This window comes from Puntigrus tetrazona, chromosome 15 (genome assembly GCF_018831695.1).
Source record: "Puntigrus tetrazona isolate hp1 chromosome 15, ASM1883169v1, whole genome shotgun sequence".
NCBI classification, from domain to species: domain Eukaryota; kingdom Metazoa; phylum Chordata; class Actinopteri; order Cypriniformes; family Cyprinidae; genus Puntigrus; species Puntigrus tetrazona.
This window is the reverse complement of record NC_056713.1, coordinates 15,748,284-15,772,782: the sequence shown is the minus strand read 5'-3', so window position 1 is coordinate 15,772,782 and position 24,499 is coordinate 15,748,284. Positions and strand designations below refer to the sequence as shown.

The 24,499-nt window shown below is 37.1% G+C and overlaps 1 pseudogene; it reads left to right on the top strand.

The window, feature by feature from the left end:
- Positions 1–20,875: 20,875 nt before the first annotated feature.
- LOC122358645 lies at positions 20,876–22,576 on the top strand (annotated as a pseudogene).
- The last annotated feature ends 1,923 nt before the right edge of the window (positions 22,577–24,499 follow it).

Below are 24,499 nucleotides of genomic sequence, written 5' to 3'. Positions count from 1 at the left end.
CCTGCTGCAACCTCACTGTCTCCTGCCCACTAGAGGGGCAGCACTGCTGTGCCTAATTGCCTTCTCTGCTGTCCTGTTTGCCTGTATTGTGTACAATGTTATTAGGTTTTGGTACAGAGTCAGTTTTGTCTCTGGTCGAGATGTAATTACAGTGATTGTTTTGAGGGGGTAGAGGCTGAGCTTAAATCCGTGCTAATTGGCAAACTCCAGTCTGAAGTGAATTGAGCACTTTTCTGAATCACCACCAGAAGGAGCTCTGCTGCAGGAGAAGAAGCATGTTGTCTGCTATTGACACTATTTAAGCCTATTTAAAGAATTTTAGCTGCTGTTTGTGTTGCGGAAGCCTATAGGAATATATATATATACATATATATATATAATGCTGTCATTTAGTGGAGGTTGTATTTTAATATTGGAAGTACATAATAATGTTGTGGCACTTGGCTTTTGATGCATATCTAGGGGTGAACTTAAGCTGTGCTTTGCCTTTTATTTGTTAATAAAGTTTCTCATATAGCAGTGAACTTCCTTGAAATCTTTAATGGGCTGATCTATGTAATTTGGTTATACTGACTTAAATATTCAAACCAAATTTGCATATATTTGTACGTGTTAGTATGCATGTATGAAATTTAATTATTCAAATTAACATATGTGACCCTGGACTGCAAAACAAGTCAGCATGGGTATATTTATAACCGTAGCCAACAATATATTGTATGGGTTATTGATTATCCGAAAAGTTATATATTTTTCTTAACATATTTGTAAAAATTCCTATCATAAATCTATTAATACATACAAACTTTGATTTCTTTAGTGGTGATTTTCTTTAATATTTAGATTTTCAGCACTCTTAGATTCCAGATTTACAAATATTTGTATCTCGGCCAAATATTCTCAATTTCTAAAAAATCATACCTCAATGGAATGTTTATTTATTCTTATTTATATATTAATAAAAATACCTGGGTCACATATAATAAAAATTAAAAATTCTTAAATTTAAATTTCCTTATTTCATTAATAGAAATATTATTTATATACACACACACACACACACACACACACACATATATATATATATATATATATATATATATATATATATATATATATATATATATACATATATATACATACACACTATAGTCAACATTTGGAGTGGATACTTTTAAAATACTTTTCATTAAGCTATAGTCTTAACTTTTTTTATCCACTTCAAATGCAGACCACTATATATATAAAGATAAAAAGTAGCTTACATAGATACCATAACAGCTGTTATATTTGTTATGACATATTAACAAAATGACCAGAGTAAAGCTCTGTTGCTGTTTTCTTTAGTACATTCTATTCTCATAGTAGAAGTTTATTTAGGAATATGAACTGTATTTACAGCCAACATTTACATGGAGACTGTCAGAAAGGTCATCGGCTAAAGCCTTTAAACATAAACAGCCACCTGCATCATCTACAATTTCAAGTGTTGACATTCTGGCCAGAGCAGAACCTCTGCAGTGTGTATATCTGGCCCTGTTTTGGGCAAATAATAGTTATTTGTTCATAGTTATTTGGTGTTAATTAAAGTACTTAGTACTTTCACCTCATTCCGAGTATGTGTGTGGGCACATAAATAGTCTGTCCTAGTAGGCCTAGTTCCTGGAGGCATGAATTGCTTTCTGCTGTGGCAAATGATGAAATTGCAGAGCATCTGCCCTTCCATTTCTTTCTTCCCTCTCTCTAATCATACTGTAAGTGTCTTTGGAATTGAATGGGGAAAGTGTCAGCAATATTCTTTACACCCCTCCACTCTTCTACGTTGTTACAGCTGAGCACAGCATGGAGGCAGAGTCAGCTCTGGCATCAGTTTACAACAGAAAATGCCTCTGTCTTTTAATTCCCGATTTTATCTGACGATTAATAATTAATTGAAGCGTTGCGGCAATCTAATTCTCTGATGTCCGCTGTGCAACAAGCTGGCATGCCTGTATATTGACACGCTTCACGTTATAGTGCCCCAGAATAATAATAATAGTAAAAAATCTTAACATTAATAGCAAACAGCATTCAAAGAGGAAGTGCAAATCTTGGATAATTGGTTGCTCGGCAACGACGCAGTAGATATTGGCTTTTAAAACCCTCGTGTGGGAGCGCTAATCTACAGCTCTCCAGCTCCTGAATGGAGGGGAAATAATATCTGCTTCTTACTGAAATGAAAAGCTTCTCCCTCTTCTTTTTAGACAAACACTTCTTGAGAAGAATTAGCCGGATGGAGCTTGCTCTACCGCTGTGATGAGCAGCTCCGTCAAGTGTTTTCAGCCTGAGATTAAAGCCAATGGGAGCTCAAAATAGACTTGCTTTTAAGTCATAAAAGTGGAGGCATTCGTCCAATAAACGTGTTGTGCCTAGTTTTATCCCCTTTGGTTATGTATTAAAAGGAAAAATATATGTGCCAAGATGTCAAATAATCATCAGCAAAAGCAGGATTTATTATTGTTATTATTATTATTATTATTAGTGGCCCTTGCTTGATTTTGATTGGTCAGTCGCACCACCCAGAGAGTCTTATATTTCCCAGCTCTCATTGCATTTCTGTGTATAAGCCACTCATACTGGTAACTGAAACTAGGAATATGTAACACTGCAATCGGTTGATCTCAGAAGTCAGATCATTTCTGGTAATCAGGTCACACCCAATTTTACCGTGTTCCAGTAGATGAATTAGAAAAAAAGTCCATTGTTAGCAATACTATTCGATTTAAAACATATAAAAGTTATATTTTGCACAAGTAACTAGAGGGCTTACAAACTTCCATCATTTGCATTGTATATATATATATATATATATATATATATATATATATATATATATATATATATATATATATATATATATATATATACGCTCAATTTACTTAAAATAAGTTGGTTGTTTTTCTCAGAGAGCTACATTTGTGAATATAAAATTTAGCATGTACAAAAATGAGATTTAACATGTAAACATGACAGTGCTTTTCTCTGCTATTCTCTAAGGTACCAAATAATACATATTTCCAAAACAAAACAAAATGACCATCAATATTTTGAATTAAATCGCAGACGTTTCGCTAAAATTGCTTTACAAAAAGAAAATGCCTTTTGAAACAAGTGTACCACAGTTTCAGGTGGTACAGCTGGGTACACCCCTAAACTCACAGCAGACTTCTACCCAACATTCAAAGCGGCATTATGTCACGAATCACGGACTCAGAGGAAGACCGCAAGGGTGCCATATGGTGCCATTTGGGATAGAGCCATGACGTTTTGTGCTTCCTACGAGATTCTGAGTCGGTACTTTGACTTGTGAGGACGTTCCAGTTAAAAGTTAATACTGGGAATATTTCTAACTTCAGCTCGAAAATACAGGCCTTATTTAAACTTAAATTAATGTCATTTTCACTGACAGTGTGGCAAAAGACACCCAACAGTATCCTGATGCAGAAGCCTGTCTTGTTTTCCCTTTTAGCAGCTGAATTGTAGCCCTTTGTGACCAGCTAGATTTGTCAGTATTCATAATAAGAAGGGTCATTCACAAAGCATGAGATGACGTGGAATAGGGTAAAGACTGAAATGCATTTTTAAAAACTTCAACTTATTCCAGACAAATGAGAATTTTCAGTGTCAGTGTTCCAAGTATGCTCCATCAGACTTTTAAATCTGTGGCAGATCAAGCTTGACTTTATGAAGCATCATCTGATGTCATTTCCAAAGTGGGGCAACCAATAAGCATTTTACATTTTACATGTATTACGCACATGCATTACAGAATATATTATAGGGCTACTATAATGTTTGTGCATTGATGAATGTCTATAATATTGTTTTTTCTTGTTCAGTAACAGCTACATTGGATACAACTATATAGTATATTTCTATTACTATACTATATAGTCTATATAGTGTAGTAATAATGTACAATTATAGATCGTGTTGTATAACTAGTGACCATATGCTGATTTTAGAACAGTCTGAACATTGCTCAAATTTAGAATTTTGCAACAGTTGGCAGAAGATGAAATGTTCTTGCTGAGAGCCATCACGTAGTGTGAGTGACTATCTTTTTCTCAAATCCAAGTGTCCATCTTATACACACATAAAAAAGAAAGCCTTGTCTCAAGCTTAGCAACTGTAGAACACTACACTATATGTGAAATGCAAGTGAATGTTGACACGTGTCTATGTAGTGCATGTTTACATGGAAGAACAACGGAAATGCAGTGGCCTGCGGTCTGTGTAAAGCAATCCAATAATCTGATAATGAATGGAATCCAGTAATTTTACACTATTTACTTCTTTACTTATAGAGCATTAAAACCAGTAATGGTGTCTATTACAATTTTTATGAGTATCGAGCCAAAAAATATTTTCCATGTCAGCTTTGTGCCTCAGTGTTCATGCTGTTTACATTATTGATGCAGAACAAAGCAGCATTCAGTCTTTGTTTATCACCAGAGAGCCAGGCAGAGGGCAAAGGAAGTAATTTTCTTTGAATTATCGCAACCTTTTATGTCACAACTGCCTCTCTTGATAACATTCGGATTATTACTTCCACACCGTTATATTGCGGTGAAAAAGTAGTAAACAGATATTTCAAAAATCTATTGTCTGTTAGGCACAGCGTATCTAAAGTATAATCGCTGTATAATACAGACACGTTGAGTTTCTAGAATATTGGCCCGTGTTATGGATTTTTTTAGACATCCAGACATTGTAGCCACCCAGACTCCAGTGTGTGACCTGACATTCCAGCCTTGTTGCATCCTGAACCCACAGTTTTCAGCCTGCTCCTTGGAGACGAGGTGACAGAACAGAAAATAAGCAATGCTGTCATCTGGGATTGCAAGTCAGCGTCAGGGAGGAAGGGAATTCGTCCAAGATGTCCCTAAACACACTGCAGAAAAGTGTCCTAATGCAAGTGTGTGTAATGGCTTCTGACCACTTCACAGATATGAATTCTCCTTTCCACCACGTATTCCCAATGCACAGGAAGCTGATTTATATGCGCTATGAAAGATATGCTGAGACGGCAGTTATTTCTCCCTGACTTCAAGATTGCATCAACTTGTAGCTGAAAGTGCAAATCCATCCCATGCTGTTTTTGACCACCATTCTGATATGCATTTTTTTTTTTTTTTTTGCTCTCACTCTTTGCTTCACACCGCAGATACTTTATGGATGTGACACTGGCAGTTGATAATATTGTAATTGGATTTCTCACACGGCATGCCCTTGGACAGAGCATCAGTGCTGATTGATGCTGCACTAGATTTAAGTCAGAAAACCGAAATTGTCACCGATATTGCAGAAATATAACAGACTGAGAGAAAACAATACAATGGCTTACAACAGAACATATGCTGTTTCAATATTAGGCACCAGACAACTGATATAAGAATGCATTTCCGACTTTAAATTATAGATGCAATATTGCAATTTAAATGTGAGTAAAAAAAGAAGAATACTAATGAATTCAAAATTAAGAAACGGTAAAACATTTTAATAGGTTTGCTGACCAGTTCTCACTATTAACTAGTTGCTTATAACATGCCTATTATTAATTAATTATTGGCTGGTTTATTAGTACTTTTGAAGTGCATATTCATATACATCCCTAATCCTTGACCAAAAATAACAACTACTGTACTTTTACTAACTAATAATAAGCCTACAATGTATTTTATATATTTATTATTTTATAAATGTAGTTTATTTATTGAGGTTATTGAGGCAAATGTCATAGTTAAGGGTTTTAATAGTGAGAACAGGGACCTTAAAATAAAGTTTGGTAGAATTAGTTAGCTAACATAAACAAAAAAAAAAAAAATGCTCTCAGTAATCTTATTTAATTTAATCTTTTCTTAATAGATTACTAAAACAGTTATTATATCTATTATTTTGTTTTTAATGTACCTGTGCTAACATGAACTAACAATAAACAGTTGTGTTTTTATTAACTACACACAAAAAAATGCTTGGAAAACACTTTCAATTTCCCAGAGTGTATTAGCTCTGTAGTATTTATTTGAACAGCAATTCAGTGAATTTGCCTTGTTATTCCTTCTGAGAACCAATCCTGCAGCAGACATTACTCATAAACATTCAGATTTTAACCTGCAATAGAAGGCACGAGCAAAGACCTTGATTAAACTGAATGGGGGAAAAAAAAGCTATTTCAAAAACGTCACGTGCGATGTTTGTGCTATGACGTGAAAAGAAAGCGGTGCTGTAGGTGCATGTTCTGTGATCAAGATAGCCAAACAGCCTATAGATATCTTCAGGCAATGTAGGGAATTAACATACAGAACATTTCACGGAACAGGCTTGCATTTTTAAAGTCACGTGCAGACTATTTCTGTTTCAAGGTTGGAGCACTAAGAGGCTGTGATTTGAAACTATCTCCCCACAACAAATTTGATTCTGCAGGTGAATTTAGCTCCTTCTAATATGATACGGTATTGAGCAGGAAGGTGCAGCGCATCAGATGTTTTTGAGTTGAATCCAGGCCAGTGCAATGAATCCATCTCCTCTTTCAAGCTGTCAAATACTAATTATGTTGCTCTTATCTCCTTGGAGATTTTACTGGCTTTATTTATCAGGCTTGTTTGTGCAATGCATTTGACACACCATTTGTCACAGCTGCAGGTTTGCTTGATGTAGCACTGCTTCAGAGTTATCGTGACCTCATGTGACCGTGGATTATGGAGCACAGATGTAGAAATTGTCGCTAAGAGCGATACTTTATTAATAATTGCTTTATGAACTTGGAAATGCAACCCAAAAGGTTTACGATAAAACAAAACAGCTATCGGGATTATTTTTAAAAAAGTGAATTTTCAAGAGTGTTTCCAAGACTGACCTGGAACGCCCTGAGAGCGATGCATTCTTTGTTTGCTTATCAAACAATCAAACTGCTTTTATACTCAGGCGCGTGATGTTTTTTTGAAGCCTGGCGCTACCTCTAATCATTTTTTCTAAAAGAGAGTGCAGTTAAGGAGGCCTAGGCATGAGTTTTAATGGACTCTAATGGGCTTGTTAGACCTTGGGAAAACCGCTGATGTACAGTACATGAAGGTGATTCAATACTGTTTGCAGGTAAGTTCAGTTTTAAGTGCCTGTCTGCTATAAGTAGTTGAAGACCGTTGTCATCACTGCATTGTTGGCAACAGCACAACTGTGTTACAAATTTCATATCAGATAATCTTAGCTCAAGTAGATACAAAAAAACAACCAGTTTTACTAGATTCTTGTGGTCTTTTTTTAACTTTAAAGTCTTCAGTAGGCCTAGCTAATCTTGACAGTCTCAATATAGTTTTAAATAGTTTTTTTTTCCCTAAACACGTTTTGTTTTGTGGCGAGGTCCCTTTTCCTCTCTTTCCCAGCATGCACTGGGTAAATACTTAATATGGCAGCACTGCTTGACCTTTTGCTGGTTTTATTTACAATGAATTCTTCTGGATTTGGTCACATTTAGAAGTCTGTATATGAGTTTATGCCTCTAGGGAATGTTGATTATATTATGATTTTTTGTTGTTGGTCTTGTTATTTGTAAGTTACATATTGTAAGGCAAGCCCTATGCTTACAGACAGTACATTTATCTTTGATGAGAGATCGCACAATTTGCATCTACTGCAAGTTTGTTAATGTCTACAAGTACGTTTCAAACTCTTGTAGTAGTAAATGCTATCTTAGCGCGCGAGGAGGTAACCATGGCGACAGCGCGACGCTCGAGCGCTTTACGTAAAGGATCCGTATGTGACAAAACGTAATTATTTATCACTACAGTAGGTTACGTGGTTATATCACGTTTTCCGGAAACAGCTAGGCTACCGTATAAAAGTAAACTTCTCACATTTGTAATCGTAAGGTTCCGTCTGAGCAGTTTTGAGATCGAGCTTCAAAGTTTTGCATTCGTAGAAAGCACCCCGTTTCTTTTCTAACACAGCTTACAAAAGAAACATCACACAAAATAAGCAGTCACAGAACAAGAATGTGCGAATAACTCCGTTTTCAGATAGAACTTTATTCCAAGGCGAAAATTTTGCTATTTCGACTTTTTTTTTTTTTTTAACTGAAATCGGTGTCCAGGTATTGCGTATCTAGTCACATATTTTCTGAAGCCATTTCCTAAAGGTGTGGACCCTGCAAGCACATCTCGGCAGGGACTGAGCTGGCTCAGTAAAACAAATGATAAACGAAAAAATATGCGACTGTTTTGAAAGAAAGTTTCATCATATCCAGATGTCAGTGTTGGCCAGTCAGTGTTTCGATGGGACGGTCAGCGCTGGATAACGCGCGTCACGTTTCTCCTCGACCTCCGGGAGCCGCTCACTTTCAGTTTGCGCTCTGCAACTTCGCAAGTGTCTGTCCGCTCGTCCGCCGGCGTGAACAGAAATACAGACCCTACGGATGCTTTCGCGTAAACCGTGCTCGGTGTTCGCCCGGATCCTCGTTTAAATGAGGAACAAGAGATTTGTGGGGTTCGTCGCCGCGCTTGCTGTTTGGAGATACGGAGAACATCACTTCTGTCTCTGGCATTATGAATGTCTCTGTTACTAAATGACCTGTGGGAACACTATCATGTAAGTGTAATGTTTTTTTTCTTCGTTTATGCGAGCCTTAGGATGAATGCGATGCTATGTAGTCCATTAAATCTCGTTTTGTCACATCAGTGCTTTCATTACTTTTAAAACTAGTCACTTTAGCTACAGTTGAATAATTTTGCAACACAATTGTACTTTTGCCTTATTGCCACGTCTTAATATGTTTTGAGATATAATATTATATAATTTAGGCGTGTGTGTATATAGAACCTTGGGCTGATAATGCATAGACTGTAAAAGTTCCTGGGAGTCATTCTGAGAGGTGCCTTTTTAAGATAGGTTGGAAATAGCTATAACTTGGTAACAGGTTTGATGGTATCGGTGTTGACAGTTTTACAGTTCATTTAGTCATTACAAGCATTGTGAGGATATGGCGCTACAGGGTGTATTAGAAAGAGAATTTAAAGCCGGTGTTTAGAGATTATACCTCTCTGACAAACCTAACAAAATATGCGATAAAGCAAAAACATAAACAAATACAATATACAATAAAATATACAATAAAAAGTACAACAAAGACATATCAGTGTCTTTTTTTCTGAAACATTATCTCCATATGAATCTAAATCATATAGTATAGTTTTCAATGTGCAGTGCAGCACAGAGGACTGGAAACTCAAGACCTGACCAGGCAAAAAAAGCATCAAGTGTCTAAAATAACACACGGTAAAAGTAGGTTTCAGCTTTTCTTTTATTAAATGTCATTATTTACGCGTGCATTCATCGTGACGGACAAAATATACACCCTTTTGTGCAGTGACTCATTTACATTGGCTACATACTGCTCACTTAGGAAACTGCATTTCAGTTGTTTTAATAAGCCATAATGTTAACCTTTTCAATTAGGCATAAATGTAAAGACAACAGCCCCTGCGTAGTTACAATAGCTTATGTATTAATGAATTAGTTTGATGCTCGAGTGTTTTTTCTACTGAACTCCTCTGTTGAACACATGTGGGTTATAGTAGATTCAACTCGGTTTAACAAGCAATTTAACAAGGTCCTTTGGCAGCGTTACTTATTGCACACAAAGCCGTATATTTTCTCCCACATTTGTCATATAAAATAATCAGTCACTGCGTATCCATTTTTGGCAGCGAATGGCAAAAATATATGAAAAGCAGGTAGCGTAGTAGTTGAGTTTCATATTTCCTTTGAGCTCAATAGCTGTTATATGTAACACAATATAAATCCAATACAGTGGCTCTGCATGTAAACCTGCCACTTGAGATGTGTGCATTCTCCTCTCCTCCTTGCTGTAATTTGTGGCTGATTTGTTTCTTTTGCAGCATCTCCAGCGCGTGGTCGTTCTTTTAGAGGCAAAGGGTAGTGTGGCGCGTGAAACGCTTTTCTGGAATGTTCCCTTGTGCTACGGCCGATATGGCGTCTCCCTCTTGGTTTTGTTAGGAAACAAGTGCAACATTTAATCATTCCTTTTGAGCAAACAGTAATTGCCCTCTTGGGGATGCGAGATAAGAACTAACATTAAAAGCATGACTAGAAGAGAAGAGTAATCTTCCTGTGAACCAATGAGGTGTCTGCTCCAGTGCCACCCGCCTGAGCTAATAAGGGTGTTTTGTAGAGTAATGTCTGGTTTGAGCACCAGATTGTTTGAGAGAAGCTATAACCCAGTGGCATGGTGGCCTCACAGTGGCTGTTTTCAAACTTACTAATGAACTCATAGCATTTAAGTGTATAATTAAATATGTGGAGTAATTTGTAGTTTGAAACACCTACAATGAGAGCAGATTTTATTGTGCCAACGGTTCACAGCAAAGGTTAAATTTAATGGCTAAGGAAGCTATTTGCAAATGGCTTTTGTGTAGTCTTTTTACCTTAAATGCAATAGAGTGTTAGGGAAACAATACAGGCCTTTAGATGTATCAGTGAGTTCTACTGAATGGTTTGGTCAGCAACCTGACACTGACTTCACAGAAAAATACCATATATCAGGCTATATCATATTACACCATCAGACATATGCTTATCTTGCATACCCATCTCACGCACCGGAGGCTCAGAACTGGATCATGATTAACGCGGCTGAATTTTGAATGGCTGGATCAGTAGAACCTGTGTAAACATTCCCACCATGTCAAGTGTGTTATGTAAAAGTAAAAACACCAGCGGTCCACCAGGTCTCGATCAAGCACATTGTTGTTTGTCTCTCTCCACTTTGTAACTCAACACGTTCTGTATTGGCTGGTAATCTTTCAGCCCCTTGTGGTCCTCTGGACAAAAGTAGAAGCTTTTAGTGAAGCTATTGGTGTAATTAAGCCAGGCAGTATTGACGCACGCGAGAATAAAATACAGAGGTTAGTCATCGCTGACAATTTAGATGGCTCAGAGTGAAACGTTTTAAACCTTTCCTATAGGCTCTTCATCTACAGCTTTTAGAAGGCTTTCAACGATAGCAGACTAAAATATATATTGAGGAATTCAGTAGCGATTGAAGATAACTAGAGATAAACCCGTGTTGTTCGTGAATTGTGAAACAAGCACATGCTGTTTTTGCATAGTGTGTGTCACTTGACAGGCAAAGGTCCTGTTAATTATTGTCAAGTTAATGTTTATTTTCAGCATTGTTATCAAAGGACTATTGAAGGGCCTATTAAGCTTTGTTATTAGACTTTTATAAGAAGATAAAGGATAAAGTGTGTCATTAAGTTCTGCTGTGACTCAAACTTCAAGCTGTCTATCAATATTAAGCTGCACTCTTACTGGCATCTATGGTTCTAAGAAGAATATTTAACATCCATGGCAGCTTCCACTCTGCAAAAGATTCTTTATGGAGGAAGACGTTTCTTCACATTATTAATGTGTTCTTTACATTAATGTTGTAGTCACATTAACAAAAGTTGGTGGGCAAAAAGATCCAACCTGGTCTTAAGAAATATGTACCTCCTGTGCACGTTTTGTGCAACACTGTTTTTATGTGCCTTATTATACGTTTCATTGCAATTTCATGGAGAAATGTCCACTGAGTGGCGCTAAAACACAGGTCAATACGTGAACCCTGGCATATTTATATTATGTTGATATAGGTATGTATTGCGGTGGTTTAGAATTGAAATATCCAAGGACATTTTGCTCAAAGTTAATGCTTTATCATGTTGGAAATATACCCTACACCCAATCCAACCTTAACCTACCCGACAGTGTTAACAAAAGCTAAACTAATATAAAAACGCGGTTGATGCAGCCGTTTCAGCTTTCTTATACACGTTTCCTCTCAAGTACATCTCTATACTCAATAAGTTACTGAACAAAGCTGTTTTCAAATCTTTGAAAACCAATAGATATGAAGCTGGATGTGAGTGATGCTAACGTTCAAAAGCATATTAATATTGTTCTTCAGGCATAGTAACTTTCACATTTCAAAGCTTTCTGTTGTTAAACACTGCCAGTTCAGGAAGACGAAACCTTACACAAAACTCCTGCTTGCGTGGATTCCTATTAACTGACTGGATTTCGTCAACAGAACTTCACAGAGGAACTGTAAATGTAAAGGCACCTAACAAATGGTTATTTTGGAACGGGTTATTTGGAGAAACATTCTCACATTGTGGAATCATTGCTTACTTGTTCAGTGAGAGAAGAAAAGCAGAAAACACCACACGGGCAATCACAAACATTTCTGGTTATGCACAAATGTTGTTTTTGCTTGAAGAATTAATGACAGTAAACATTCGATCAGTTATTCATTTGAATACACATTTGGGAGAATGTTGTCAAATCTTCTTGTGAGCCTTCTTTCTTTTATAATGGTTTTCAGCTCTTTACCCTGTCTTGACCCTGCTAAACTATTTGGCCACTTCAATGTCACATAAACTAATCCTTCTGTGCTTTGAAGTTTTTTCTCAACATGACACGCATCTAGTTTTCCTTTTAAACATCGCTCTGGTTTTTGCTAAGCAGGTGCCAGCAATTTCCCCTTCTGTGCTACATTGCTGCCAAGTTACAGCCTGTCAACACAATCGCAGATGAAACAGAACAATAGCAGAAGTGGACCAGATGAGATGTGGAGGTGTTTCCTCTGAGCTTTATCAAAAAGCAGCATGAAGCCGGCCGAGGCGAGCGTGAAGTGAGATTAGCATTCGGCTCCTCTCGCTCTGTCTCTCCCGTTGCTGTCTTCAGAAAACATATCATCATGCTGATACCTGTTCTAATTGTGATTCGGGGAAAGGTGATTAGCCTTTGTGACCGTGCCTAAAGCAGCCGGCCTGTTTAAGCCAAATTAAACCTTACCAATAAAACCCTTGACTGGGGACTTGAGTGGAAAATGTGGCACTTTTATTATTGAAGTCATTAATTTGCCTTGCAGGATGCCTGCCCTGGTCTCTGTAGAGACACGGCCGCCTCTCCACTGGAGCATAAAACACAGTTAGGAAAGGATTAAATACCTGCCCTGAATCAATACCAAGGGAGACAGGCAGTTCTTACTCAGCTCACCTGCCATGGTCAGTCTGCTATGTGAGCGTGGTGTACTGATATAATGGACCGTTCCTTGTAAAGCACAGTGCTCCTCTCAGAAACTTTTATCTGAATAAAAGGACCAGTGCTTGTTATGTAGCGCTTCATTGAACAGTTTTACTAGTTATTCGATTAAACAAATTAAGATTTTATGCCAGTTTAAATAATACGGATGAAAAACCACTCTCTCACAATAAAAGCTTGTAACTGAAGTTTATTATCATTGTGACCTCAAGCATAGAGATTCATTTGTGTAAATGCAGAGGTTAAGAAGTTTCATTTCGCGTTTTTCTGAATGTTTGCATTTGCTTTTGTGCACGTGTGTGCGTACGTGTGTGTCTGCATAAGAAATAGACATATCAGGAAGTCAGTTTTTTTTTTCTTCACTTATGTAATGTATAGCTTACACAACGAGATATGGGGTTATAAATAAGTGAAAGCATTTACCCACAAAAGGAGATATTCTGTACAGACTTATCTTTTACATACAACGCTGTTTAAAAGTTTAAAATGTTTAAAATGTTTTAAAATACAAAATACATTTTGTTCTTGCAAACATACTTTCATCAAAGAAACCTAAAAAAAAAATGTTTTCAGAATTACTAATGATAATTTATTCAGCATGTTAAAATGACTTAAGTAATTATCTACTAGAATAATATCTGCTAAAATCAGCCGTTATATATTTCATTTTCATGTAGACATGAAATTACATTCAATTGTAATAATACTTCTGCATTTTCTGCAAATTCTTACTGCATTTCTGATTAAATAAATACAGCCTTGGTGAACATAACACATTTCTTACAAAAACATTATGATTATCAAATTTTTTGTTGCGCATCTGAAAGAATCTCGAAAAGGTCATACAACTACCACAACCCATGAGTCCTGTGTTGCATGTTTTAAGCAATCTTAAGCTACATTGCCTAAAGAAAGTCACGAGCATAAAGGAAATGCTGGTTGCTGAAAATCTGCAAGCGCATCTACAATTTCAAATTTGTAAATTTTCAAAGGTGTGAGACATATAGGAACTATTTATGTATGAATACATGCAAATACAAGTGACATTTAAAGCGCTATGGTGGAATTTTTTTAATCTGTTTCACGTATAATGCATAAATCATAATGGCTTCAGAAGACCTAAATATTGCATGACTACTATAAACCACTTTTATGGTGTCCTTTTTGCAGCTTGACAGTTCCTGTTCAGTGCATGCTTTCCTTTTTTTCATTGATGTAGGCAAACCGTTCTTTTAATAAGCGGTTACAGTAACATGCTTACAATGGATACTTAGCAAGCCAACATTCCAGACAGTTTAAAGCTCAAGTGGAACTATATTTTTCTAGGTGCATGAACCCTGAGTTTCTTTTAAAATTAAAGTTGATGAGGCCTGATTTGTCTGTCTTGTTGTGTAGGCACCGATATGAGTGCTCATGCCCTCAGGTAGACCATGGGTTTGTGTCCTGCCTAGCTACCTGCTTATTCATCATGCTGAGCAGTTTTGGAGCCCAATTGAATTAGTTCCCTTTCAGTTTGCCCAATGTTCTCATGTTAAAAGCCTCTGCTGTTTGAACAGCCAGGTGCATCCTGGCAGTAAAAAAAAAAAGTTTAGTTAGGCTTCTTGCACCACTACCATCATACTGGAAGTCGACAAGTCACACTTAAAGAAGCCAGGATTGAAAGACCATAATTTTCAGCACTGGTGATGACATATTCATCAGCTCTTTAGTACTGTTGGCTAATGCAGACTGCAAGACCAGAATGCTGTAAGTCTGTAATTACATTTATCTTTGAATTGCTGTGTTTTTCAACTAAATGTTACTCTAGGACATTACAGACTGTTGGAGAAAGAATATATCTTGATAAGATCAAGAATATATTCATGTGTTCTGTTCCTTATTAATTGTTAAATATAATTCTGACACGTTGATATGTTTGCAATAGCTGATTTTGTGTGTGTGTGTGTGTTTATTCGATTAAAGTGAAATGGCAGACCCGTTTCTTTTGTTATTTTGTTATCATGTCATAACATGCACAAAGATATGACTTTTGTAGTTTCATAGTATCTTGGAAATACATAACATGTGTCAAACCAGATCTGCATGGTATTACTTCCCATTTCAGAATGGAAAGCTTTGTTTGAAAGAGCTTGAATGAACAAGATTACATGAAAATCTTCTGACACCTTGTGAAGTATCATAGAAATATCACCATTTTAGATTAAAATAGTTGTATAAGGAAAGCTTGTGGTTTTAGTGTATTCTATATACAACTGGCCATTTAGCTTTATATTAGTTTTTATTTTCTAATCACTTTTATGCCTTCACTTTGATCTTTTGATCTTTTTGATATGACAAATGATTTTTAATAGTAAAAATATATAAAAAAAAAAACTGCCTTATACAAAACAACAATATAGATTGTAAATATTAATTGCACAATAGTTATAATGTAATAAAATGTATCAAAATATTGTTTAAGAGGAGGTTTACATTGATTATAGTATGTAATTTCAAACAAATCATATACAGAGTAATACGTGTAGATATATAGTATTCAAATGGCAGAAGGAGTTACTAAATGGTTAACTGGTTCTTAGAAGTTTGCATTGTTGCCGTTTCTTTTGAAATGTATCAGTATTAAAAGCTGAAGAAATTGGATTTGAATACCAGCAGGGGAAAGGTGTCAAATCTCACCCAGTCAACAATCTAGAAAAAACCAGTTAACCACAGGACTCCGACCTCCCCCTTGCTCACGTTCTCCAGGGGATAGGCATGAACCTGATATGAGGCGGTGAATGCAGTAGCCTTTGTATAGAACAGGACGAATCTGCTTTTTCCAGATTTTTTCACATATTCAATATATATTTGATCAGAAATAGGGTTTTAACGGTTGACAACAATACAGTATCTAACCCGTAAGCACACTGCAGTATTTACTCACTTACAAATTCATGAGTTTTGCTAAATCGTTACATATGTTTCACGAGGTTGCAAAATGTTATAATTTCTCTGAATAACCGACACACGTAACCCCTCCTAAACCTACTTGCGTCCCTGGGGTTTAGACACTGGAGTTTTTTCTCATGTGTTCTTCCCTATATAATAAATTTAGTGTATTTGCAGATTTTGTGCGTGACAACTGGAAGTACTTTTAAGATTTAATAGGATGGCTTTTCTTGAAAGAAATGTTTTTTTGAAGGAGCTCGCTGCTGCGGGTGATTTCAGGAACAATTTTGAATCACTCAGAACTTTACACTTTCCTTTTGAAGAGTACAGATTATTTTCAGAGCGTTTCTTTGTGCGCAGCTGTAAAAACCTTAATTAATAAAATAATTAACAATTAATTAATTAATAAAACAGTAATTAACGGAAGGGATGAAAAATGTATATTCGATCCACGTCTATATTCGTTGCATCACCCTTTGATATGGGCTTCATATAGTAAGGTTGATCTGAGTTGTATATCTTGCTGTCCTTTGTCCTTCCGTGGACATTTTTAATAAACCTTGTTTGACCCGGTGTCTGTTGCGTCCAGGAGTTTGTGCAGGCCTTGCTGTTGTATCCTTGATCTGATCTCCCGCTAATATAGGTAGATTAATGAATAATCAGATGTTTCTATTTTAGATTCAGCCTTTTTTTCTGGATGCCTCCCTCTCTCTCTCTGTCTTTCTCTTCCTCTCTCTTCCCATCCGTCTCTCCAGCTCTTTCATTAAGAAATAGCAGAAAAACTTATCTCTCTGCACCTCCTGATTAGAATCTGCCAGCTCCTCTTTTCAAAATACTAACCGTATTTGTTATTGTGAAGTGCTGTGATAACATTGGGGTCCTTCAGCCCAGAAAGGAGAGGAGGTTCAAGGCCATCATGTCTACACTCATTATTTACTTGTAGCCCCACTGAAGCACAGGGACTGATAATAGCTCTGATTAAATCTATCTGGCACGGTCTGGGCCTAAATGATCCTCTTAGCTAAAAATGCAAGTCTTTACCTCATTATGTATGCAGCAGTTTCACGTTGCATACATATAACTTCAGTTCGTTCTCCCAAACTGGACAATAACAACATTTGTCATTTCGCATGGCCCAGAGCCAGTGCCTTGGGGAGATCAGGTCGTTCAGAAGTCAAGTGTCCAGCCTTCCTTTTCTATTAATTTTCACTGCGCATTACCGTCTGTCACACAAGAAAGTATGTTTCACACAACAAATCAGCTACATCCACGGGAGAGGGTAACAAAATTGACATTTAGAGCCTTAGGAATAAGGCTGAGTTTGATTGAGATAATTACACGTATTCAGGCGCGCTTGAAATTGAACCTCGTCAAACAGGCTTCCTCGGAGCGTGATAACATTTCACAGAGTCGATTATCATTTATTTGTATATGCATAGCAAAACCCGTTATCCTGTCACGAGCTTCTATAATAGATTTTTTGAAATAGCAATAGTTATTGAATGCCCGCCACTAAGCGTTGCTACGCAGCACATGCCGTACCCAGGGCAGTTTGTCTAATAGCTCAGAACCTGTTGTCATAAGTTGTGTATGTTCTGTATCTTTGACATTATTGCTTAATCTTAAACTTTTAGCTACTTTGGGCTAATAACTGGGACTATATTCTATCTTGAAATCAGACCCAAGCATTCATTACTTAAGAAGCTCACATGGCTCTGTGCGTGCATTTGAGTGTGTTGGACCTTTTTGTGTTTCGTAAATTTTAAAAAGTTAGGTTTAGTAATTAGTATTAATAACAATAAGGTAAATGAAGACAGAATCTCCATATTTTGCCTGCTGTCACTTGTTAGTAAAATAGCACACATTTATTTAACATTAGAGGAGACAGATCCATGTTAAACACAGTCTGTGTTTGTTAATCTTAAACCCAGCCATTACAGCTGTAAACACATAATAAGTTATCTTAAGAGAGGCCAAAAATTTTAAGTCTTTGAAAACCAAGTGCTAAAATGACCTACGGTTGCATGTGAGCTTTAGCTGCAAACCATAGGCATCGTGTTAAAGGCAGGAGCTTATTTACTCTGTTAGTCTTTCAAACATGCACCAGTTTTCTTATTATGTATGCTCTTAGAATGTTTTCATTTCGTTAATGAAGAAGGCAAAGTTTCACACTTTTTTGTGCCACCACAAATCAGAAGTAAAACAAAATGCACATTAGTACCGGTTGTCATCACTGATAAGGTGTAGGCTCATTTAACACTTCTAATTGTCCATTCGCATTGACTTTTCTCCGTAACTTAATTGTAAGCGGCTGTAATTTACAATCTTGATATATCAATATCTATATCTTTCTTATTTCTGTTTATTTCTCTTACAAGCTTTTGTGCGAGCAGTCCTCTCCTGAGATGTATTTTTTTGATAGTCGCGGCTTGACACAGTAGTATTTCTAGTCTCATTAGGAACTAGAGCTCATTTCTTTATACTTCAAAGAAGTGTCAATGTGAAGACAAAGCGTGATGGTATCACTGGCCGCTGCTGCTAGCACAGGTGTTCCTGATTATTCATAGCCTCATTTACAGGTTCCATGGGAAATAGCGTCTGACGTCCGGCAGTGCTTTGTTAGTCATTTCCACCTGTCTATGAGAGAAAATGAGTAACAGTCTTTATTCACCATGCTTTGTTACCACAGTGACCATGGACAAAGGCCAGCTATATTTGTTTACACTGCATTAAAAGATCTTCTTTTGTAATGCACTTTACTTTGATATGATCAAGTTGTAAATGCACACAAACTCCATATTTTAATCTGAGGATATCTACGTACTCGTAACTGCCAGTTATTTCTCTGCACTTATACCTTAGCCCAAATGAAAATGAAGTCAGGTTGACAACTTTCCAGTAGTTTTACATTCCATCATCTTTAAGTCTTTTTTACCCTGTGGTGCTTTGCTTTTCTCTATTAAAGGATACATTATTGTATCTGCTACTATGAGATATTGATATTGGAGGCAGAATGACAGATTGGATTAGACCAGTGATTTTTAGGCCTCTGTTGGCATATGGGTCACCATTACAGGCCCTAGGGCAGAGGCAGCGGACCTCTGCTATTATCTCATGTTTCCTACTGATTGAAAATCCCATCAAGCTCTAAGCAACATTTTAAAATTTGTTCCAATAATTGATCTATTTAATTTCGTTCTTAGACCTTTCATAGTAATCAAAATACAGTGCAGGTCATTTTGCTATTTATCAAGCTTTGCAAAATTGATTTTCATTTAGTTTTGTCATCATATGTAATTTGTAAAACAGTAGTCCATTTTTAGTTTGTCATTTACAACTTTGACAAAATGGCATAATCTTATCATGACAGTGAGTATGACTATATACAAAGTCCATTTAAAGACAAACCTGTTTCACTGTTGCCCAACAAACCAAGGCAGCTATTTTCCAGTTAAAAAGCGTATCTACTTAGATAAGTGTTTGTCAAAAATTGTTTAATTAATGAATAAAACCGCATTCTTCTGGGTATCTCTAAAACTGTGCAGTATTTTCTGCCTAGCCAAAGTAATTGTTCACTAAAAATTAAAATAATATCATCATTTTAGCCTACTCACCCATATGTTTTTTCCAAACTTGCATGGCTTTCTTTAGACATTTTGAAGAGATAAATCAATAATTTTGGTGTGCATTTGGAGTTCAAAGTTGTCTTCATAGCCCTACTAAATAATAATAAAAAAGCTGATTGACTAGGTCTTAACTGGTTTAAGATATAAGTAGCCTGTAGCTCTTTTGGCACTGGTCTTCCCAGACTGACCAGCCCTCTAAAATCTGCCTGCTGACCAACTATGCCTGGCTGAACGACCAGCTAAAACTAGACAACCAGCTTAGGCTAGTTTTTCTAATTTCCAACAAAAGCCTGAAGTTATCTGAAATGTAAATGAACTGACCTGAACTGGTTTTATGGTTTGGGATGTTGAGCGTTATCCCAGAGTCTGAATCATTTGAGTCATTTCTCATTGTTCATCTATTTCCTTTGAGTCTAAAGTTGAAATTACATTTACTTTGAAGTTATAAAAATAGTTACATTTAATTAAGGAAAAAAATATTTGCACAATAAGTAAAATATTATGATTCTTGCTCTTGTTGTTTTTGTGTGTGATTGTGATCTTACATATGGATGCTAAGGTTGGCACGTGCACTGCCACCGGTTGGTCTACTGGCACAACCCAGCGCCCTCCCATTTATCTCTTCTGCACAGTCACAGTTTCTCTATGAATCTATAAACAGTCTGACTAAACAGCAGCAAGCTTAGTGTCCTCCAGACACTGGTTGTACCACATCACCATGGTTAAATAAAAACACCATTTACAAAAGCCTGCTTAGAATTTGTATTATTATTGCTTTGTTTAATAAAAAAAAATCATTAAAATTATTTAAATTGTAAATATAAATTAAATTCATTAAATTTGTGTATTAGTTGATCTTTGGATTTTTAAGGAATGCTGTATTAATCTGAAATGTTTTATTATTGCCTTGCATGTGCAAAGGAGCATGTGCAGATCACCTGTCAAGTCACCAATGTTCTTACTCTGTTTATTTTATATCATATTTCCTCATTCTAGAAAGTACATATAATCTACTTAGAGTCTAAGAGAAAAATAACTCCTTCATACCAAGATCTGCACAAAGAGTCTGTTCAGAAAAAATGTCCTCTAGAGATTCTGTACCAGCAGATACAAACCTTGGAGAACAAGATGGAGCTTTATATTGAATGTATCCAACTCAAACAAACAGATACTAATGCAGGATGACAGCCAAAGGTTAGGAAATTAGGAATAGGAAAACATGCACTCATTGTATCAAAGTGCAAATCTAATCTAACAAATAACACAGCACTGCTCAAAAAAGCACATTTCTCTCTCAACAATAATAAAAATACAAACATTTCAGTAAGCGATGAATCGTGTGACTCACATAATTGTTCTTTTTCCTATTTTGCAGATGGATGTTTTGGAACCCCAAAGAAGATTAGTCATTCTGCGTGACCTTCAGAGATGGAAGTGAATGTTTCATACTGCTAAAAAAAACCTTGACCACCTGAAACCACTCCATGGTGATCGTTTTATGAGGATTAATGGCATGTTTTCTTGTGGGCACAACTTTGACCTCTGAGAGCTCTCCTAGAGGTTAAAACACTAAACATGAAATGTAGTAGAGACATATGACACATCAGGCCCACCATGCTGAACCGTAGTAGGCAACAGTTATTCACAGTCACGATACAATACATGAAAGCTAAAGGAAACCTCTTGACTTGCTAATCTTACTTTTTTCAAACATGGCTTGAGTTGGGACCGTGAAGCCTCAGCCAATTCGATGATTATAGAAGTCTCTGAGGAGAGTGGGCCGTGGCATAACATCTCAACCTCGACTGCAATGTCCAGCTCAAACATGGAGCCAGTTCTTCCAGCCCGGCGCTGTATATGTGTAAATCATCGTCCTTGCTTCCCCACCAACTGCATGGCCCTGTAGTAGATCACGCATACAGCTGCAAGTCCAGGCAGAAGAGCAGGTTGGGGATCTACTTGATGCTGAACCTCTCGGTGGCTGACCTCTTATATCTTAACCACTTTTGCGCTTTGGATCGACTCTTTATACCACCGCACAGCTGGATCCATGGTCAAGTGTCCTGCAGAAGCTGTTTTGGTTTCATCTTCTACACCAGCATCTACGTCAGCATCGCCTTGCTCTGCTGCATATCAGTGGATGCGTTACTTGCAGTAAGCTCATCACCTGAAAGTCATTCAAGATCCACTTGGGATCAAAACAGCCTTGCTGGTCAGGCGTTGTTATTATTGAGTAACAGAAATAGTATTCCAACTCCGCACCTCTCTTCCACGATGAGGCTTGCTCAGAGACCACTTCAACACACTTCTGCCGAGAAGTATCCAGTGCAGGATTAGGTGGCGGGATGAACCTTTGCCACCTGCCTCTCGGATTCTTGGCGCGCCCAGGGGGTGATGCTGGCTGCGTACAGAGGCATACTGAGAGCCACGTGCGCAGTAACATTTCCACCGAGCGCAGAGAAAGGCCAAAATCAAGAAGCTGGCCCTCAGTTTGATCCTAATCGTCCTCCTCTGTCGCTCCATACCTACCGTGCTCCTGTTGTGGCGCAGCCTTCTTCTCAAGCAGCCTGCGATTGCCGTGCCGAGAGAACTTGTTAGCGCTTATCATGTGTCTAACTCCACCAGCCTCAACTGCGTGGCGGACCCCATCCTCTACTGCTTTGTCAATGAAGGAGCCACGTAGCCTGCGTAGGCCGGGCCCTGGCCCGCTCTCTTCGGCCTCTTCAAGCGAGGCCCAAAGCCCAGAGAGCCTCAGCAGACATCCATCACCAGTGAGACGCCTCTGTGGCTATGAGAAGCCCGATTTCTACAGTGAAATTGAAAACAATGCCTATAAAACCCCAATATTGAAGTTGCTCCAAAGACAGAGTGCCTTCAAATAAGCCATTCTCAGTGTTAAAAGTAGAAGTTATAACCATATGAGATGTAACCTTACAATGGCCCCATAAAGTGTATATGAAACAGAATTTTTATTGAAATTAGCTACATTTTCAAGAGCAGCATCTGAAAGTACTGCTAGAAACTTTTCCTAAAATGATTTCTGTAATATTTAAGGCCCAGTAGACTTTATTATTAACACAAGCGCTTACAGACACATACAGGCCCTCCAACACTTAAAGGCGCATTTGTAGGCGATTCGTACTTGTCCAGTTTCTACATTGTTTCTCTCAGAGGTTACTGACTTATATATATTGTCTTTGTACTTATCTAAATTAGAGTTGCATGCTTCTCTCTACGCACGTCACACAAGTGCTTATCAGCGAGGTGTACACTGTTGCTGTTGTCAGTTTTTCAGTTTTGTTTCTAATTTACTATTAAACGACATTGGGCTGGGGGCAGTGTCGCCACCTTATGGACAAACTAATTACTGCAGAAAATTATATGCAAGTGCAAGAAGCTGCACACATATGATATGATGATGAGTGAAGTTATATAACTTGACTGATTTTTAGTAGTTGTGTAGAAGTTCTCCATTAACATTTAGCCAAACAGCCAAAAGTAAGTACTTTTTATCTTAATTTTAACAATTTTTGTATTTACAAATTTGTCCCCTACCTAAAAGAAAAAAAGGAGAAAAAGCGTTTTTTTTTGTCTTTAAACTGTTATCTATATAATCAAATGCCACTTGATTTGATTTTTTTATTCAATGCAATAACATTCCAGCATTTAATGTGGCAAAGGATAGTTCAGATCAACAATTCTGTCATCATTTTTAATCACTGTCATATTGTTCATTGCCCTATTACGCTTGAGACACAAAGAAGTGTATTATTTACTGATGTCTATGTTTTTGCTCTTGTCCATAAACTGAATGTGAATTAATGAGATCTGCATTGTACACAGATTCCACAACTTTCGTTACAAAGCTAGATTTCATGGGCAAATGCTCGCTCAATCTAAACATTCCATACACTTTTGTGTCGCATTAATGAAAACACGTTTGGGACAGCATAATATTGATTAAATAATGACAGAGAGATTTTACATTTAAGTAGACAAAGTGTAATTACTTTTTGGGGCAGCTGTATAAGATGATGCTCTAGCGATAACTATGCAATACCTATATGTTACCTCCAAGTTCTACCCAGAAACACTGTATCTGTATTAAGATCTTTAACAAGAGGATGAGGGGATTAATCAATGTCAGCAAAATGCACAGTACCAAAAAAATCTCTCTCCTTTTGGAGATATTTATATGTACATGCCTGCCATTTATTGTCCATGATTTACGTGAAATATACTCCTGCCTGCTCTACTGTTTTGCAAAGCAGTTGCTTGTTTCTTCAGTATGATATATTCTTTCCCCACATAAATTCACACACAAATACAAATGCCGTATGTGACTCTTTTGGAGTGTCATGTGTTAATATATCATCTTATTACGCTGAATAAAATCACAATGGGCCTGCTAACAGAGAGCGTGTTCTCTCAGCTGTCTCTTGTTTGTTATACTGCTATAATTCGGTGGCCCCACAGATACTAAATGGAAACTGTTTTCCAAACAATGGGCTTTGCTGTTGTTTGCATTTTTCTTCATTAGTTCTCCAGGTGCCCTATTTCATTTCTGCAAAGCTGTATAAGTCCTGAATGTCAGCAGTGAAAGAAGAGCAATCGTACAGCCAGTTTTTATATGCAAAATAAAACACATGATGTCGATTAGTTCTTCTAAAGTGCTGTAGTTGTCAGCTCTTTTCTTTATAAGCTCTGATGAGTTCTTTATTTTGCAACAGATGCTGAAAGAAATGATAAGGTGATATGTAAATAAAGCGATGGCTTTATGGCCTTAGTATGTAGTCAAAGGCGAT